Below are 16,093 nucleotides of genomic sequence, written 5' to 3' on the forward strand. Positions count from 1 at the left end.
TCCTCCAGCCAGACCCCATACATCTTGCCTATGGGGCATACTTAGCCATGAAAACTGTACATGTTTGATACTCTTGATTGAAAAGAATTCTCCCCTTATCAGCTCCCCAAGTTGGAAGAGAGGCAGGGTCAGGTTATACTTAAACTTTTTCGGATTTGCTAAGATTTGGGTCATTGGAAGATTTAAAGCACAAAAGGAACTTAAACAGATAAGCATTTAAGATTGTCAATTTTGGCTACAGGTTTCAGGATGAGTTAGGACAGGGCCTTGCACTTTCAAAATTTTAATTGTCGAATTCTCTCATTTCTCAACTGCTTGTTTTAATTTCTCCAACTGTTAACTTTCAGTGCCTTGTAATTTTTAAAATAATACATTTTTTTCTCTATTATGTTATCCTATCTATATGTCACTCTATCTATGTATCCATCCATCCATCCATCCATCCCCTAAAACTAGATATTAAATCCAACTTTCTTTGGAAACATTACTTTTTAATGAAAGAGTAGGTAGGGGAAAGATAAGAGAAAAGAAAGAGATGAAAACCAAGAAAAAGAAAGGCCAAAATACATCTTTCACTAGAAAATATGTTGTGGCAACATTCAAGGAATTTGTCATAATGTATTAAGCTTCTTTCATTTACCAGGTCTTTTGGTCAGAGTTGGGGATATGAAGATTAAGAAGAAGTGGTTAATGTCCCCCAAAAGCTTACATCATATTAAAGAGAAACAGACATGTGAATAAAAGCAAGAAAGTATTTTAGAGACTCTGATAAAAACCTCACTGGGGACAGTTTATTTATTTTTTATTTTTTATTTTTTTTAAGATTTTATGTATTTATTACAGAGAGAGACAGCCAGCGAGAGAGGGAACACAAGCAGGGGGAGTGGGAGAGGAAGAAGCAGGCTCCCAGCAGCGGAGCCTGACGGGGGGCTGATCCCAGAACGACGGGATCACGCCCTGAGCCAAAGGCAGATGCTTAATGACGGAGCCACCCAGGCGCCTCTGGGGACAGTTTAAACACAAAAGAGGGAGCGGTTCAATCTCTTGGGGGATTGGAAAAGGGGATGGAAATGCTTAGTATAAAGGAGATAACTGAACAGGTTTGCTAACTGTAAATGCTTCCCAGAGGACATCAAGAGGAAGGACTTTGCAGAAAGGAACAGAGATGTCAGGTGCCCCCAGTGGTAGAGATGCTTAGGAAAGCACTTGGCTGGAGTAGGTAGGGTGTGGGTGGGTTATTGATAGAGGTGAAGCTGGATGAATTAAAAGAACTATGTAAACCTATTATCTATTCATGCACGATATATAAAGCTCATACTAAGCATCAGGGACTATGCTGGAAGTGGGTATACAAGGATAAATAGCACATAATTTTTGCCTTCGAAAGGCATACAATATCTAAACAATTTCTGCAATGTGATGAGTTTAAAATAGAGATATGTAAGATACAACTGAAAGAAAGAGGGGAAATGTATAACTCTGTCAAGGGGGTTGTAGGGAATAAAGGTCAGGGTGAAACAGAAGTGGAATTAGGAGCATTCCAATCAAAGGGTATAGCACTAAAAACAACGGCACATAGAGGGGTTTGCATGTTGTTTAGTATGCCTGGGTCAGTGTCTGCATGGGGAGAATGGGAGGGCAAGAGGCTGGAAAAGCTGACGGAACCTAAATGGTGATGAACCTGGAATGTCAAGTTAAAGAATCTGGACTTCATTCTGTAGGCAGTAGGGAGCCCTGAAGAAGTGTAAGTAGGGGAGTGCAATGACTGGGTTTACCTTTCAGAATGATTACTCTGGGCTTAAAGGGTAAGAAAAAGAGTGGACTTTACTGAAAGAATACTGGGTGATTCATGGAACCCCTGAGACAGTTGAAGAACTAGACTCTAGGCTACTTTGAAGAATGACACCCCAAATCACGCTCAGAACTGGCTCCATTGAAGATGGCCATCTGAGATGTTGCTGCCACTGAATGCTATAGTGACTATAGCATAGTCACTATATGTGTGACACACAATGCTATAGTGACCAGAACCAGACTTGTTGCCGTAATTGCCAGCAAAATGGAATATATGGAGCTTCCTTCCTCCTTTTACACACTTCAGAATCCAAGTTTTGCATGGATGAGTCTAAGCAAAGGAGCCCCGTAGATTTCTGGTATTTACCTTGGGAAGGCATATTCCACAGTGTTGGAAACTCTCCAAGCACAGCAAGCCTGGCCCCAAGGTGCTTTTGTCATGGCAGACAGCCATCTCACCTGACAGCAGAGTTAATGACAATATAGTTAGAAGCAGGTAACCATGAGAAGAATTTAAAACATTTTGCAGTAGTTCAAGTCATACATGAACTTTGACACCAACAGTGGAAATGGAAAACAGGAATCAAGACTAAATAGGTGAGATTTTAGGGTGTGGAATCTATTAAATCAGAAGACAGATTGGATTCGAGATATGGAGAAATAAAGGGCCATGGGGAGCCTGCCGGGAGGGACAGGGAAAATGAGCATCTTAATTATAACTGGTAAAAACAAAGGGCAATTATATTAAAGGGTGGTAAAAAATGAAAATAGGGGAATATATATTTTGACATTTCAAGGGTTTGTTTTTAGTAATCTAGAAATTTGCTTTTCAAATATTTTGCTTTCTAATAATACTGACCAAATGAGATAATCATGTATTTAAAAAACCATGTATTTATAAAAAAAAAAAAAAGAGTTGACACTGTCAGCAAGTTATCAGATGTTACTTTTTCTGTCATTTAGTTCTGTCTAGGTCATGGTTTACTTATTTAAATACATAGTTTGTATCCCAATTTAATGTCTATAGAGAATATTTCTCTTTGAATCTTTTTGTGGTAATACCGACTACAATCTAACCAGTCTGGACTACAAGCAAAAGTGCCAAGAAGGATGAACTGCTTTGTCCCACGTCTACCATGAATCTTTTCCACTCGGGCAGGCACTAGGTAAATTCCTTGGGAGTGTCACTTTGGGGGGGGGGAGGTGATGGCTGTGATCTGACACTATCATCAAAATGGTGCCAGTGAACCTGCGCCTGGGCCATGTGGAGGCAACCTAGGCAGGCACAGCTTCCCTCCTGGCCAAACAAACACCCTAGAGCAGTACAAAGACCGTTATCTGTTGGCTGCTTGCTCAGAGCTCCCACAGGTTCCTTGGAATCCTTGTTTAACAAGCCAAAGCTTTTTGTCTTTCATCTGTAGAATTTGGGCAGTGAGAAGCCTCCCTTTCTTTACACTTAGTCCTAGGGAGTGCAGGCATTCACTTCCTCCTGAAAGTAGTTACTGAGTAAATAAGGCCCCTCTAGCTCTGAACAAAGATCTGTCTTGCTAAATTCCTTTCATCTAGACCGGTCTGCCTAGCTACTGTTAAATCTGCCCTTTGTGTTTGGATTCCATCGTTCTTATAAAAACAAACAACAAATCACAGTGCTCCTGACATCTTGGTACTGTCATAAAATCTAGACAAGCGATTCTAAACTTACCAGAGCAATCTTTACTTAGCTGCATACAACATATATAATTTATTAAAAAAATTTTAGCTGTGATGTGATGGAACTGGGCTCAGGTTTGGAGTCACCAGCCTTGGGTTCTACAGATTGATTTTAAGCCATGCGAAGCTGAGCAAGTCAATTAGCATCTTTGAACATCACCTAAGGGACAGGACTGTTTTGAGGACGTGAGATAGTTACGGAAATACACTGTTAACTGCCGAGAGTTGCACAAACTGATATGTTGCTGATGCTGATGCTGCACAGGAATAGAAGGGACATGATACACTCAGGACTCAGCATGGCCCACTAAATCCTGGGTAATCTGCCACACTGAGGAAATACTCTCCTCCATAACCCTACTTTAACTCTGTTCTTTGGCCACCCACTGACCATGCATTCTACATCAGGGTTTTCACAGTTATTTTCTCTGCTAGCAATTCTCTGCATTCCCACTTGTATTGACCACCATTTGTCCATCATTCAAGTTTTAACATAAATATCAGTCCTTCAGATAAATCTTCCTGGCCACCCAGAGTGAGCTGGGTCTATCCCAATTAGACTCTCATAGTTCATAGCATTTTTCAGAATTATAATTTAACTATCATTTCCACAATTAATAGTATAATGTCAGTATTTATCAGCATACTATAATTTATGTGAGAGCAGGAGTGATTTCTGTTTTCTGACTGGGACCTAGTTCTCAGGTCTTTGGACAGTGCCTGAGATCTAGACATTACTCAGTATTTGTTGAGAGAAGGACTTCCCTGTTTTGCCGTATTCTGATGCCTCTGGTTGTGAGAAACTTCTTCCTGATTTAGTTAAATATTCTTTCTTCACTGAGTGAATCAATTCCACCTGATACTTATTTTGGATCCTAGGTAACTCCCAAATGCTCCCACAGTACCCTGTACTTCCTCCATTACAGATATTACTAAATTTACTTGCGTGTTGTTAAAAAAAAGATACTGATGTCCAGGCACTGACTCAGACCAATTAAACTAGAATCTCTCAGTTGGAACTCAATATCATCATTTCTTGAAAGGTTTCCCTGGTGATTCTATTATGAAGCCAGAGTTGAGAACCACTGACTATTATACTATATCCTTTTCAGCTATTGGCATGTCTTATCACTGCCAGGAGCCTCAGGCCTTTGAAAAAAGATTTATTCTCTGGATCTAGCATAGAACTTAATATTTTAAAGAGTACTTGAAAAATGTTTTTGAATGAATGGTTAGATGAATGTGTATCATTGGGGTAGAAGCAACTACATATCAACACCAGACCACTCTTTTTTTTTTTTTTAAGATTTTATTTATTTATTTGACAGAGAGAGAGACAGCCAGTGAGAGAGGGAAAACAAGCAGGGGGAGTGGGAGAGGAAGAAGCAGGCTCCCAGCAGAGCAAGGAGCCCGACGCAGGGCTTGAACCCAGGACCCTGGGATCAGGCCCTGAGCCAAAGTCAGACGCTTAACAACTGAGCCACCCAGGCGCCCCAACACCAGACCACTCTTATGTCAGATATGGGTCGTAAGGAAATGCTGTGATAAAGGCAAAGAATTCTAAGTATTACACCAAGGCATCCTCTACTGAGTGAAAAAAAATCTACAGTAACCTATTGTTGACAGAATTCAAAAAATTTTTTTCCTTTCTTGGATAATACAACGGTATTTCAGTCATATAGAGATATTTCCAAAAATATTTAAAAGGTAAGCATGTGCCAGTAGGACAATGATAGTATTTTCTTTTTGGCACTAAATGTAGAGCAGCTGAACTGGATAGTGTTGGGAGGAGGAAAAAAAAAAAGAAAGTACAGTTTTTCCAAAACTCTATGGCTACGAACTACACTCTTTTTGTCAATGAGGTTTTATCCACAATTTTGCATTCTTCAGTAGTTTTTTTTTCTTTTTTAACCTCTGAATAATATTTGATTTATGGATATACCATATACCACAATTTGTTTATCTAGCCATCAGTTGGTGGACATATGGACTGTTGCCAGTTTTTGGCTATTGTAAATAAAACTACTACGAACACTTGCATACATGCCTTTTGTGGACATATATTTTCACTTCTTTTGAGTAAATACTTAGAAATGGGATTGCTGAGTCATCTGTAAAGTGTATAATAATAATAAAAGCCTGCCATATTATTGTCCAACGTGGTTGAATCATTTTGCATTCCTACCAGTGGAATGTGAGTTCCAGTTTTTCCACATCCTTGTCAACACTTGGTGTTCTAAGTTTTTGAAATTTTAATCATTCTGGTTGGTGTAGTGGTACCTCAATATGGCTTAAATTTGCATTTCTTTATTGAGTAATGATGTTGATTATCTTTCATGTGCTTATTAGCTATTCTAGTATATATTCTCTCTGTTTAAATCTTTGATCTTTTTTTTAAAAATCAGAATATTTGGTCTTCCTACTATTCTTCTTCTTCTTCTTGAGTTGTAAGTATTCTTCATATTATCAATATAAGTTCTTTGTCAGATACATGTTTTCTTTCAAGTCACACTGATGTAAATTTTTGAGGTCAGATATTACAATATTGAATAGAACCACCTGTTGCCTGTCTCACCCAGCTTCAGGCTCCACACCTTGGTTTGTGTAGATTCACAGCACAAGGCTATGCAAACCAGAGCCACTCAGCCTTGGCAGTCCCCATGGCACTAACTTTCTGCTCTGGACATGCTCTTTTCCGCTGCTCCTTACAGATGTCATGCTCCTTCTTGTGTCAGTGTGTGTGTCTGTATGCTTTTCCTCCTGTTGAAATACCTTCCCTCTTCTCTCCTGCCTTTTGGAATCTACATATACTTTTAAAGACTTCCTTTATGTACTTCATCCTGCTACAAAGCTACAGTAGAATATATTGTGGTCATGTGCATAATGGTTTGGGGGTCAGACAAACTTATACTCAAGTATGGATCCTGGCATCCTTAACTCTGCCTATGGCTGAATTACACAACCAAGTTAAGAGTCAATATCCTCATTTATAAATTAGGAATAAGAGTATGCTGTTTTCTCTTTGTAAGTGAGAATAATGAAAAGGGTTTTTGTGAGGATTAAATCAGAGAAGGCAGACAGAGTCCCTGGGATATGGTGAGCACCTAATGCTCAGTAAATGTTGTTATAATGATAGTGATTTATAATAATAATTTAAAATTATAAGAAAAAAATTTTAAATCTATTTAGCCCACACTGATCCCTCTTTTCTCTGGGTTTCTATTGCATCAAAAGTCATTTCCACACAGTTTGGCCTTCATTGTTCTCTTGTTATTCCATATGTGCAGGTTTTGCCTCCGCGATTCAATTGTAGACTCTAGAAAGCACCTAACACAAAACCAACTGCATAGTAGGGATGCTGTATAAACTTGCTGATTGGTTGATGGGTTTCACCTCCAGGCTGCTGAAATAAAACTCAATAATGCCACTAAATGGAACAATTCAGATCAAGAATAGGACCTTTCTGAATTCTCCGAAATCTAATTAAGTGAAGAAGATTTGTGCTGTAGCACTAGACACAATGCAGGAAGAGAACAATTAACGTTTTTGTTGGAATCAAAGTGGAAGCCATTCCTTATATTAAATGTCCCAAACCTGGGTTGCACAGCATGACATGTGCTGTTTTCCCTGTAAATTTGAGGTTAGTATCCTTGCAATATCTATTCTGCTTTTGTAAACATTCATTTGTCTTCAGACTGAAACTTCCCTTTCTGAAACCACAGATTTGTTTGCTGTCAACACCTGTGATATGAAAGCTCTTTCATCATACTGACGACCAAAATTAAGAACATTCACCACATCCCACTGCAGAGTGGAGAATGATCACAAAACATCCAGAAAACAATGAGGAATATAAGTGCAAAAAAAAAAAAAACCCACTTCATTTATTTGTTCTTTGAACTTATTATAAATGCTCCCACTGTTTATCTTTAGTATATATAATTCAACATGCATAAAATTTGGTTTTAAAGGGATGAATGGGGTTGCTTGGGTGGCTCAGTTGGTTAAGCAGCTGACTCTTGATTTCAGTTCAGGTCATGATCTCAGGGTCCTGGGATTAAGCCCCGTGTCGGACTCTGCCCTTAGGTGGGAGTCTGCTTGAGGATTCTCTCTCTCCCTCTGCCTCTGCCCCTCCCCCGCTTGCTCTCTTTCTCAAATAAATAGATCTTTTAAAAATATATAAAGGGATGAATGGGTCACCAAAAGGAGTTCTGGGAAAGTGAATTATAGCAATAGTTGAAAAGAAGGAAGTAAATGTCCCAAAGGATTTTGTGAGTGCTTTGGAGGGTATTACTCTCCTTTTCAAGTAACCACGTATTTAAATTCTCTGTTCCCAATCACCGCTACTACAACCATCTATTATCTCCTGCTTATTCTGTCATGTTCTGCCAGACCCACTTTTGTCTTCAACAGGTCTTCAACAACTCATTTTTGTTTTTCCTTTTAATCTCTCCATCCTTATCCTGGCATCTCCAAATTCCATGCCAACCAAACACCCTGCTAACAACATGGGTCACATTCCTCATTAGCGTTTGCGGAGCCATCATTTAGTAAGCATTTACTACGTGCCTGATGCTGTTCCAGACACTTACACGCATCACCACATTTCATCTCCTAATACAACTGTCAAGTAGTCACACTCACTTTCTCCATACAGGGTGCTTGCTGTTGGGCAATTCGTTTATCCAGCTTTTATTGATTTGCTTGCATCCTCCATACCCCTGGCCACAGAAAACTTGAAAGTAGTAGGGTTTTAAGACAAGTATCTTTGAATTGACAAAAGAATCTACTAGGAGTTCGCTACTGCTTTTAATTTAAGGTATAATTTATCAATCATAAAAGTATAGCAGAGATATGAAGCATATTATTTATTCAATTTATAAATAATGTTTTATGCTTTATATAACTTTTTAAAAACTCCTTGCAATAACTCTGTGTTCCACAGATGGAAGAGCCCCTGAGAACTAAGCAACACACTACATTTTATCTCAATAATTATTCCATGTTATCTATTTCATGTGTTTATGCCATACTGTCTAACCTAATTACTTAACTAATTAGTAAGCTTCTTGATTTAAAAAAATGGTTAAGGAAATAGAGCTTGGAATAAAAATGTTGAATATTAGATTCAATACATACTATCTGTGTGACCTTGGGAAAGTTACTTATTACTCGGTGCTTCCCTTTCTTTTTTTAAAAAATCAATATAATGGTGATAGGAGTACTTACTCTGTAAGATTGTTGTAAAACTTAAATGAGCTAATGTATGTAAAGGGCCTGGTATATTACCCAGAACATGGTAATCATTCCCTGCTAAAATTACTGCTATTATTATTATTATCATTGCTGAGCCTATAGTGGTTGCTCAATAAATACACTCAGTCGGAATTCGAAATGGTTCATCTTCCTCAAACTGAGGCCACTTCATGATTGTCATGATGACCTATGGGTAGATACAATTTTTTTTATCCAATTGGTATACTTATTAGAATTAAAAGGGATCCATTAATATTTATGCTGGGACAGTAGGCATAAACTGAATTTGTACTCTGGAAACCAGAGGTATGGTTATGGTAGATAATATCCTTAGAGAATGGTTTTCCATAGCTCAATTCAATAGCTCTATGTTCACCTTTTCCAAATTGGTTTTAAAGATCTAACCACTTAGCAACTGACCAGAACTTAACACTGTCTGTAGTTTTATTATCCAGTATGAATTACAATGCCAAATTATTAACTCTAATATCAGTAACTGTTAACTGTTTTTTATTCCTTAGTGTTTTTGTCATGGGTAGTTGTTCACGCATGTTTATTTATAAGTGAAAACCTTACCCAAATATCTAGAGAGTCAAAAAGTGAATGTGCTAACCAGTACTGGGAAGTCCAGATTTCTGTCATTATTCATACATAATCATATCTATCTATCTATTGCCTGGAAATATATATATCTTATTTTTATAGTCCTTCTCTCTATATTTTTTGGCCTTTCTGGCCTTTTTTAGATTAAATGATTCCTTTTTGGTAAATGCCAAATCCTGAAAAAGGCATTTAAATGTGGTTTCCAGTTAGTAAAAACAGGCTGGGTTGATACCAGATTTTTGTTGGTTCTTGTCTTTATTCTAATCTAACCTCTTTTCCTCTCATCCTCATCCAGTTACTTTAGGGAGAATCAGAAAAAAAATTAGATTATGAGCAATAAAAAATAGAATCCAACTCATACTGCCTTGTTTTCATAGACTCATTTTCATTCCTGTCACACTGAAATGAATAGAGCAATGAATTCTCTGAGTCTCCACACACAATTTTCCTAAAGGGATATTCATTTACAATGCCAAAAGTGAAAGGAAAACAAATGATTTTTTCTCTTATAATAACCCACTTCGGAGATTGCCAAAAGGCCATTTCATTTTAAATAGTAATTTGTAAATTTTGAAAGATGCCCTTCCTCTCCCAACATCTCCGTTCTGTCCTGACTCCAAAGCTCACCACCATCAAAACAACAACTAAAAAAGAGAGCCAGTGAATAACAGCCTTTGTCTCAAACCCTGATTCTTATCATTATTTTTACTGCTAAAGTATGGGGGAAAGGTAATTTTCCTTCCCATAACCAGCACTCCCTTGTGACTAGTTAAAGCTTTCTTTGGGGCAGAAGAGCGTTTTGCAGGCCCATTATACGGAAATCAAAGATGGATGACTTACACTTTCTTATGGTGCTCCATCAACAGTCCCTCTTCAGGGATCATTGTGGCCAAATGCAGAGCATCCAAGGATAATGGCTGGTTTTAAGGCCACTCTGCACAAACCCATCTTCACCATTAGAGGTATAGCTCATAACTCACTGTACTCATGGTAGAATCTTAGCACTTGAATGTTTCAATGCTCTAATGATTTGTAAAGAACAGAATATACAGGCAGGTGATACTAAGACCAATTGACAAATTGAGGAGAAGTAAACACAAATAAACGACCCAAATAGTCACCTGCATCCCCTAACTTTCTGTTTTGAGCATTATAAGTTATGTACTATATGCACAATTTTTGATGGAGAGTGGAAACCCTCATTCTTGACCTTTGTATAATCAACCCTTCATACAGATTGTTGTATACGGTAAGGTCTAGATAGGTGCATAAAGACAATATCTGAGAACTCACAGCTCCAGGACAGCTCCAAAAGAAATTCCATCCACATTTCCATCCTGCTCCTAACCATTTCCAGTTCATCTTCATGTCTGGAGCTAAAGCGTTGCCTCCTCTGGGAAGTTTTCCCTAATCCCTCCCTACCCCCAAAAAGATTAGGAACTCCTGCTGTATGCTTCAAAATACCACACATTTCCTTTGTTTGTAATTACTTGTGGAACCAGGGCTGTTACAGCTCAGGCATCTAAGATGTGTTTAGTTCAGGGACCCCAAACTACGGGTAAGGCTCTTCCTTACTCACACCTACTTGGTTTTCAGGTTCTCTCCTTTGGACTTATGGGTGTCCCACTGTATAATGTGTGTTTGGGGGATCAGGTTATCTAACAAGAAGACTAAGTATATACTAAAGGCACAAGCAAAGAAAGGGCATATGGCAGGAGTAGAAGGAGAAAGAGACATTCAGGTTCAATTCAATTATCTAGAAATTTGCAATCAAACCATCTGATATTTTAATATCTGCATATATATTAAGTTTGAATCAATAAAAAATATTTTGATTAGAATTATTAAAAAACGGTTGCACCCAAGACGTGTTATTGTTTCAGGGTCCCACTGGCCAGACTGTGGTGAGGTTTTAGTGCAGCATGCTGAGGAGGGGAACCAACTGGTACAGGTGTAGGTGTAGATGATGGACCATCTCTCCTGAGTACAGATGGGCAAGGACTCAACCACCACAGGACTCTTGAACTCTTGAGCATGCTTTTCATGGTGATTTTTCCCCTAAGTCCACTCCCTCAGTTCTTGTAGAATGTTCTCGATCAACTTCTCAGGAATCATCCTCAGGCCTTTATTGAGTATCCTTCCCTCAGTGTGCCCTCTTCCCCCTTTCCCTTTTCTCTTTCATTCCTGTTACATGTCCTTGTCTTCCTTCCCCTTACAAACACCCTCCTCCTTACCCCCTTGCTCATTTTCAACAGACCACCTAACACAATAATGTTACATATTTAAGGAATCTTTTGGAAGAAGTTATTTGGCAACATTTTTCTCAGTTAATTTCTGCTGCTAATAAATAGGAATAAAAAGTGGAGAAAGCTTCTTGACCTTTCTGTGAGTATTTTTTTCCTGATGCTGTTTACCACCTTGCTCTCTGGTAAGTGTACTTCACGAGTTAGTTAAGTGAACAATCAGTCTTTACCATATCATGTGCAAAATTCATTAATTCGAAGTTGACTTGAGAAAAATTACTTAAGCGCCTTCTTGCCCTCATCAGACTTAGAATCTATAAGACAAACAATAAACAAGTGAAAAAAACCTATATACAATTGCAAATTGTGATAAGTGCTTTTGTAGCAGGTATGAATTATAGTCAAGTAAGCCTGAACTGTCAGATTAATTTGTTTTTTCAAACAAAATTAAACCTATTTCTGAATACCCAACACATCAGGCTGGTGGGAAATTCAATCTTAGTCATTTTAGGGGACACTTCCTCTTCCTTCAGTCTTCAGGACAACATGGCTGGGATTAGAATATTGAAGTCACTGAGCCCACATGGCCCCGAAAGGGCAGGCAGCCTGTTGCCCCCATGCTACATTTGAACTCAGAACTCTTAGCTGAGGCAACGAGTGTAGTTTCAAGGGACCACATTCCTAGAGACACACGGGATCCTGCTCAGTAGAACTCTGAACCTTCTGTGAAATTCTGCCAGGAAACTGGAACGGAACCACTAGCTGTGGATGCACACTCCTCTGTCCCTTTCCCTGGGTTTGGAAATGTTCTCTTCCACCCTCTAACCCCCAATGTCACAGACATTAGCCTTTCTTATCTCCCTTCTGGAGTACCAGTATAATCTCCTCTTTAAAATTAGGCGTTCCAAAACCTGGGAGAGAAAAATAAAGAAAACCAAACACAATAACTCTCAGTATTTTGATTCTTCTCTACCAACAAAAAGAAAACACAAATTAATATCTTGACGGATTCTCCTGATACAATATGCAAGAAACGCATGGGGCTGCACTGAAAGGTGATAACAAGGTAGAGTTGATAATATAAGAAGTCAGACAAGGCCACTGGGGGCTGCAAGGGGTGAAGAAGCGAGCTATGGGAAGAGCAGGGCTGGGGAGCACCTGGCAGTGATGCTACCATGAAAAAGGCCTGAGAAGGGACCAGAGCTCTGAGGGCTCCCAGACTGGAAGACCAGCTTGAAAGAAGTTTATTAGGTGATGCAGAGTGTTACAAAATCAAGTTGGAAAGATACTAGGGAATCTTTCCAAATACCAATCACTTATTGTACCCTCAAGTGTATTATCTCATACAACTCACAACTGGCCTTTATTCAGAACTTTCTGTGTAACTAGCACAAGAACATAATTCCTGCTCTCAAGAGGGTCATATTCTGAGGAAGAGACACAGCAAATAAACTGTAACAACACTGTGCTGTAGGTGAAAGACATAAGCACGAGGAAAACTGAAACATAGAAGAAAGACACCTAATCCAGACTGGGGTGACCAAGGAGGCTTTCTGGAGTGTGCTGGGCAAAGAGGGCAAGGCACCCCATTCAGTGGGGTTCACATGTATGAAGGATCAAGGGATGAGATTTCCTTGTTCACTTAGGGGATGCTGGATATTTCTTTCTTTTTTTATTTTTTTTAAAGATTATATTTATCTATTTGAGAAAGAGAGAAAAAGAATGAGCATGGGTCAGGGGAGGGGCAGAGAGTGAGAGAGAGGGAGAAGCAGGCTCCCTGCTGAGCACAGAGCCAACTCTCAGGCTCCATCCAAGGACCCTGAGATCATGACCTGAGCTGAAATCAGATGCTTACCCAACTGAGCCACCCAGGTGCCCCAGGAATGCTGGATATTTCTTACAAATTTCAGTAGTACAGCTCCTTAGAATTTGGTTAATTCGTGATTTGCTACAACATGGACTCTGGAGTCAGTCTGCCTTGGTTTTAGTCCTGGTGCTTCCATTTCTTAGTTGGGTGAGGATGACAGTTTCCTTAAACTCCTATGTCTCAGTTTCTTCAGCTGTAAAATGGGGATAATAATAGTGCCAACCTCCTAAGTTTATTGCTATGAGGATGAAATAAATGAGTAAATCAAAATAAAAACCTGGCACGCCAGTTTATCATACTATGTGTCTTCTATGCTAAAAGTCACAAGTAGAGAGACAGCTGACTTCTTCTTTGCCGATTTGAATACCTTTTATCTCTTTCTGTTGCCTGATTGCTGTTGCAAGGACTTCTAGTACTCTGTTGAATAATAGTGGCGAGAGTGGGCATCCTTGTCATGTTCCTGATCTTAAGGGAAAGGGCTTCCAGCTTTTCCCCATTGAGAATGATATTTGCTGTAGGCTTTTCATAGATGGTTTTTATGAAACTGAGGAATGTACCCTCTATCNTGAGAAATGTACCCTCTATTCCTACACTCTGAAGGGTTTTAATCAGGAAAGGATGCTGTATTTTGTCAAGTGCTTTTTCTGCATCAATTGAGATGCTCATATGGTTCGTGACTCTTTTCTTGTTGATATGATCTATCACACTGATCGATTTGCGAATGTTGAACCACCCTTGCATCCCAGGGATGAATCCCACTTGGTCATGATGGATAATCCTTTTCATGTACTGTTGGATCCTATAAGCTAGGATCTTGTTGAGAATTTTGGCGTCCATATTCATCAGGGATATCGGTCTATAATTCTCCTTTTTGAAGGGGTCTTTGCCTGATTTGGGGAACGAGGTAATACTGGCCTCATAGAATGAGTTTGGTAGTTTTCCTTCTGTTTCTATTTTTTGAAACAGCTTCAGGAGAATAGGTATTATTTCTTCTTTGAATGTTTGGTAGAATTCCCCAGGGATTCCGTCAGGCCCTGTACTCTTGTTTTTGGGGAGGTTTTTGATCCTCTATATGGAAAACCCAAACTACTAGAAGTTATAGAACAATTCAGTAATGTGGCGGGACACAAAATCGATGCTCAGAAATCAGTTGCATTTCTATACACGAACAATGAGACTGAAGAAAGAGAAATTAGGGAATCCATTCCATTTACAATAGCACCAAAAATCATATATTATCTCGGAATTAACTTAACCAGAGACATAAAGGATCTATATTCTAGAATCTACTAATCACTCTTGAAAGACATTGAAGAAGACACAAAAAGATGGAAAAATATTCCATGATCATGGATCGGAAGAATAAACATAGTTAAAATGTCTATGCTACTCAGGGCAATCTACACTTTAATGCCATCCCGATCAAAATATCAATGACATTTTTCAAAGAACTGGAACAAACAGCCCTTAAATTTGTGTAGAACCAGAAAAGGCCCCGAATCACCAAGGAATTGCTGAAAAGGAAAAGGAAAAACTGGGGGCATCACATTGTCAGGTTTCAAGCTATACTACAAACCTGATCACAAAGACAGCATGGTACTGGCACAAAAACAGACACATAGACCAATGGAACAGAATAGAGACCCCAGAAATGGACCCTCGGCTCTTTGGGGAACTAATTTTTGACAAAGCAGGAAAAAACATCCATTGGAAAAAACAGTCTTTCAATAAATGGTGCTGGAAAAATTGGACAGCTATATGCAAAAGAATGAAACTTGACCACTCTCTCACACCATACACAAAGATAAACTCCAAACATACGAAAGACCTCGATGTGAGACAGTAATCCCATCAAAATCATAGAGGAGAACATAGGCTATAACCTCTTTGACATCGGCCACAGCAACTTTTTTCATGACACATCTCCAAAGGCAAGAGAAACAAAAGATAAAATGAACTTGTGGGACTTCATCAAGATAAAAAGCTTCTGCACAGCCAAGGAAACAGTCAAAAAAACTAAGAGGCAGCCCACGGAATGGAAGATATTTGCAAATGACACTACAGATAAAAGATTAGTATCCAAGATCGACAAAGAACTTCTCAAACTCAATACACGTGAAACAAATAATCAAATCAAAAAATGGACAGAAGATATGAACAGACATTTTTCCAATGAAGACATACAAATGGCTAACAGACACATGAAAGAATGTTCAAAATAATTAGCCATCAGGGAAATTCAGATCAAAACCACATTGAGATACCACCTTATGCCAGTTAGAATGGCAAAAATTGACAAGACAAGAAACAACAAATGTTGGAGAGGATGCTGGTGGGAATGCAAGTTGGTACAGCCACTGTGGAAAACAGTGTGGAGGTCCCTTAAAAAGTTAAAAATTGAGCTACTCTATGATCCAGCAATTGCACTACTGGGTATTTACCCCAAAGATACAGATGTAGTGAAGAGAAGGGCCNGTAGTGAAGAGAAGGGCCATATGCCCCCCAATGTTCATAGCAGCTTTGTCCACAATAGCCAAATTGTGGAAGGAGCCGAGATGCCCTTCAACAGACGAACAGATTAAGAAGATGTGGTCCATATATACAATGGAATATTACTCAG

General features: G+C 38.9%; 1 protein-coding gene across 1 annotated transcript in view; it reads right to left on the bottom strand.

Annotated features, from left to right (window-relative positions):
• The window catches only part of SLC13A1 (solute carrier family 13 member 1), a 250,421-nt gene that overhangs the window by 105,506 nt on the left and 128,822 nt on the right, over positions 1-16,093 (bottom strand). The window lies entirely within an intron of this gene.

This window comes from Ailuropoda melanoleuca, chromosome 1, assembly GCF_002007445.2.
Source record: "Ailuropoda melanoleuca isolate Jingjing chromosome 1, ASM200744v2, whole genome shotgun sequence".
NCBI lineage: Eukaryota > Metazoa > Chordata > Mammalia > Carnivora > Ursidae > Ailuropoda > Ailuropoda melanoleuca.